Source organism: Charadrius vociferus, unplaced genomic scaffold (genome assembly GCF_000708025.1).
Source record: "Charadrius vociferus isolate BGI_N301 unplaced genomic scaffold, ASM70802v2 scaffold161, whole genome shotgun sequence".
Classification (NCBI taxonomy): domain Eukaryota; kingdom Metazoa; phylum Chordata; class Aves; order Charadriiformes; family Charadriidae; genus Charadrius; species Charadrius vociferus.
This window is the reverse complement of record NW_009646928.1, coordinates 2,209,248-2,214,725: the sequence shown is the minus strand read 5'-3', so window position 1 is coordinate 2,214,725 and position 5,478 is coordinate 2,209,248.

Below are 5,478 nucleotides of genomic sequence, written 5' to 3'. Positions count from 1 at the left end.
AGAGTTTTGTTGTGAGGAACTGAACTGCTTTGATAGAATCCCAGTTTTCTCTGGGAGAAGTAACTTCTAGTTTTTAAATGGTTGCTGTTGCTAGAAAACAGCATCTGCACTACAAAGCTCTGAAGTACCTCCAGTAAATAAAAATATACCAATAGATATGGTATCTATGTGTCCATTAGAGCATACAGATACTGTGTTCTGTGAAAGCCTTCTGGTATGATCTTAAACAAGTCACTTTTTTTTTTTTTTTGCAGCTGTAAGATTAAATCCCCATTCACCCACATAACTAAAGCCTGCTTTAGAAAAAATTAACAATTGAATGTTCTTAACATGGTTACAATTAATTTTCATCAAGACAGGCAGACTTACCCACAGCAAGGAATAATGCTTTTTTTTTTTTTTTCCTATGTACCTTCTATGCACAGACTGGAGATATACACCCTTGCAAGCAGTTAGTCTATTTCTCAGACATACTCGCTATTAGGTATATTATGCATTATAGCTGAAACAAGGGAGTTGAGAGTATTGCAATTTATTAAGTACCATTTTCTTTCTTCCTACCTGTTTTTCCAGTTTCTAAAAGCTCATGCCAAGCATCTGGGGTTTTTTTCAGTTCTGAGCAAAAATTATGGATGAGATGAACAGTTTGGCTGATACCAGGCGTAGCTAACTTGCTAATTAAGCCTGACTGCTGAAATCTAGCTTCTGTTTTTCCCTGTACAGATATCGCGTTATACTTCTAACGTGTTGGGATCCACAAGGAGATGCGATTCCTGCCAGATCTTAGGGTTCCCTGCTATCTAGTGAAACAGCCAGCCTCACTGGAGCACCCTTGCTCCTCCTGGTATGCCATGGCTTGCTGTACAATATGTAAGAAGACAACATATTTTTAAAAAGGGATTCTCAGAAGTCCCTGTGGTAAACGGCTTAGTTTGTACAAAATGCTCAACTCCTCCCCACAGTTAAAAACACCTCAACTTCTTTCTGCCTCAATTTCTGAGCAATGTTTTCTTGGTGTTTGCCTGGCACCTAACCATGTTGACCTTATCCCTCTAGAAAATGAAGTTATTGGAGTAGAAGAGAAGTCCTGGAGGTGTCAGACCGCAATAGCGCAAAGCACTGTTCTACTACTTTTACGTGCAGTTGTACTGGGCTCTGCAGCACTGTGGTTAGCATGTTTCTGGAACATAGAGCACCAAAAATACAAGAAGCTGTCTTGTAGTTGCTCTTTGTGCAAGGGTCATTCAGCAAGTGCCACCAAATCCCACCACTAGTGAGACGAGGGAGGTTATGTTTTGTTTGACATCCTATCTGGAAGCACAGATATTCATCAGCCAGTGTTGGTGAGACTGAGGTTCCTCCACGTCTGTCACAACAGAAACACAGCTACTAAAGGGACTTTCGGAGAGCAAACATTAAGTTTTGTGAAATACAGATGCCGTGGAGTGAAGCAGCAACCAAGGTGGGTCTAGTTGCAAGGTCCTATGTAGAGTTAATTGCCTACAGTTTACTTGGAGGTAATGTGTAAGGGAGAGAATTTGCATGTTGGTGGAAGTCAGAAAGGCTGTTCTGATGACGTACGGTTACAAATCAGTAACTGCACTGTATTCATTCCAGTGAAATTTGGTGGAGACCGGATCACAGTTTGGCCACAGCAAGGAGACTGACTGGGAGATATTGAGTTAATGATACCAAGACTCCCCAGGCTTCCTTTAAACAACCAAGGGAGAAAATGCAGTTCATTCAAAAATGTCCATTAAATAGGAAAAAATCCCTTCAGGTATATGAATTGCCCTCAGTGACCCTGGTTTTACCCACACACCTTTGTCTCTTGCCCTAAATGAAAGACTTGCTGAAACAAAAAATCCCCAACTAATGGCACAGGCCAGCAGTGCTACTTGTGGATGTAGATAAATTTACTTTAAAATTATTTAAGTAGTGCTTGAAATATGGAATCCAATGTGATACCATATAACTGGAGTGCAGAAAACGTTCTTAGATGAGAAAAATTTCAAGGGTTTTCTCCTGATTCTGAGCTCCTCTGATGTATATCCCGAGGCATTGCCGATGTATGTGTTTTGTTACTGTTCAAAGGGGTTTTTATGCTAAAGTCTGCAATTGCTGAAAAAGGTGTAGATGATGCTGGAAAGTAAATATAATTTGCAGCCTTGGTTTGAACTCTAGGTTCACATTTAGTATATTCTGTATTTTTCTTAAACCTATTAGAAGAATGTTTCATCTGATCAATTGATCTAAAAGTGAATGAAACATAAGGCATCGTTGTTTGTTCACATGTCAGTTCTCTGAGATAAAATGCTTTGTTGTATCCTGCTAATATGTCCTAAATTTTTTGGTATCACTGACTTACAAATCGGAGACACTGGATTAAAGCAGGCTGCTTTCTTGAGGGCTAGGAGGGAGACTCACATTGGAGCGCTCCTCCTTGACCTCCAGACAAACCATTTATCTTCACTAATGTGCATTATTTTGCTTTTTGCAACAGATACCCCAATTTCTGTTTTGCCACCTGCTCCGTGGCAATTGACACTTCAGAGGGCTGGCTATTTGTTACTTACTAGCCATGGACAGGAATACAGTAAATTCTTTACAAAATAAAAATCAATACTCACTGACATACTGCGTATTGAAGAAAATAATTGTTTATGGCACTCAGCTTAAGCTGTTCTGGTAATCACGTTGAAAAATACAATATTTATTCATTAGATCAAATTTAATGAGGCCTCCTGGCAGTAATTATAAAAATTACTGTAGCAGTAAATTACTAATGAGTTGTGATGTGCTTCCTACCTGTGAGGAAGGACTGGGGGTTGAAAAACCTGATATCCAGACAACACTAGGGAGGGTGAGATCTTGAGGCTAGGAGTCAAGCTCACAGCAGCGCGGAAGTTGTTCACTGCACCTGAATGGTAAAAAAAAAAAAAAAATAGAAAAAGGAAAGAAAAAAAAATAGCAGAGAGACTTATAATCAGGAGTTTCGCTTTAAATAGACTCTAGGTTCGTTTCCAAACCAACACATATAGGCAAGGGAACAATGTTATCAATGGGAGGAAGAGAGTTCTTTGCCGTGTGTACATCATTGTGTCTACAAAAGCAGCTGAGGTGACCCAATTTACTGTAGTAGACCCTAGGCTAGGAACAACTTCTTGCTTTCTAGTTGTTATAAAGTTTCATGCAAAACAGAGCAAAGAGGACAATGTTTCCTTAGTGCCCTTAAATCTTCAGAACCGTCACCTAAGACGTGGAGCTAAGACAAAGGTTGAAATCCCCCACCAGCTCGCTTTGATGCAGGGAGTTTGACCCGGATTTCTTTCTTCTTCTGAGACAAAGCTTTAAGGAATGCAGAGGCTTTTGGTAGCAAACGGTACACAGTATGAATAACACCAAGGCATAAAGGTGTAAAAACGGTGCCACTTCTCTCAAAGGTCCAGGTTTCTGCTGAGTACAGGGTGTTGCTGCAGTAGCAGAGGCTGGTTAGAGAAAGGGGTTCTGCTGCGTACTAAAATTAATGCACAAGTGAATTGGCATATAATTATGTTTCTTTCTGTAGCTTGCAAAGATGTCACAGATTTGACAGGTGGCCTTTGGTATTGTGAAACAGTGAATAGGCTAGCTTTTAGCAAATATTTGCTCAAAAGATTGATCCTGGGTTCAAACATCAAATAGAAAAGGGCTGTGAATTTTAATCTCTCACAGCACAGAACTGCTCTTAAATAGAGTGTTGAGACTTGACAGAGAGAGAAAAAAAAAAAAAGTCTAGCACAATTTATCTCCTTGTGCTGATATGTTGCACTAAAAGGGACCACTAGGCATGGATACTTCTACACACTCATACATGATGTGAAGTCAAAGGGGAGAGAAGTGTGTCCATCCACACTTGAGTCATCTTCCAAACCTCTTGAAACAAGCAGAAATGTAGGTCCCTTGCACACAACCTACTTTGGTGCAGAGATGCTGGCTTTTGCGGAGCTATGGGTTTCTTAAGCTGAAAGCGCCCCTAAGAGTCAAGCATTGCAGTACTGAGCCCAAGCCCCTTTGTGGCTTTAGCCTCACGCCTAAATAAATGTATATGGTGAAAAATATATACAATTGGGTCTCACAAAACCTTAGGCGAGCTAGTAAATGAACAGCAACAGGTCAGCACGCAGAAGGACTATTTTGCAGTTTCCATAGTTTCAAGAAAAAGGGTACACCTTTGATACCCCTTCTAAAAAGCAGTAGTTCGCAGTGATTTAGCTAATGCACGTTACCTAGCTGCTTCTTGTTGAAATAAGGCAAGAAAACCTTTTGCCACGATGCAATTGCAAAAAGACAACATCCCTCCGCCAACCAGAAATTACCCTTATCGAACTTCATTGCCACAAAATCCACAGAGCCTGCTTTGTCTGGGCTGTTATGTCACCACAACGGATCTAGTGCAGTCACACTGCAGAGAAAAACCATCCATTTTTGGCTGTGAAGATGGTATCTCGGCTGCTTGAGCACTGGGCTCTTTTTCTAGTGCTGCCATGCGTTTCCTCAGTGACCTTAGGAAATTCAGTCTCTCCCCGTTTCCCTTTTTAAAGCATGGAAATCCTCTCCAGGCTTTCCCCTGCAGTCTGGTCCTGTCTGGAAGTGAAAATAAAGTGTGATTTTTTTTTTTTATTATTAGCTAAACTGAATTTGGCAATGGACAGATGTTCACTTTGCATACAGCTGTGCTGGCTGAAGATGCATTTTTCTGTCTTTCTGGAGCTGTAGTGTGGCTAAATTAACACTGATACGAAATTCTGTGGTCTTCAGATAGAAAACACTTTAGAAATGGGATTTATTGTGGGTTGGATTTTCAGAGCTGCTGTCAGCCACAGCTGAAATCAGTGGAAGCTGTGGGCTGAAAAATCTGGAGCCGTGAACTACAACAGTTTACATCCATGTAGAAGTAGTTCATGGCTGGCACAGGAATTCGGATCAATCTACATTACAAGCTCTCTGGTAGTACAAAAGGTAGACTTGGTGGAATGATTTTTTTTTTTCTTGGGCCTTTTTTTTTAAAACAAAACAAAACAAAACAAACCTGCAACATGCAGGTCTGAGGACTTGTACCCAAAAGGCTACAAGCTTTCACCACAGGCTGTCTGACTATTATCTCATGATGCAAAACAGGTTTTCAGGTAGTAATGTGAATTCTTATGGAATCTTACAGTGGCAAAATGGGAGCAATTTACCTAATGTTTCTTCTTCTACATGTATGAAATTAATTTAATATGTGTGTTGGGGGGGGTATGCTGTGGAACTAAACCTAAAAACTAAATAATAATGATGAAGCTTTTAAGAGAGAATGTCTCGCAATCTGACATAAGTAGTAAGATTGTTGCTGTGCAGTATTACTATAATTAAATTACATTATGCTATTGCCTTAAACTAATCCGTCAGTAATACTGTACTTAGCAGTAAGATTTTGTCACATAAACATTATGAGCC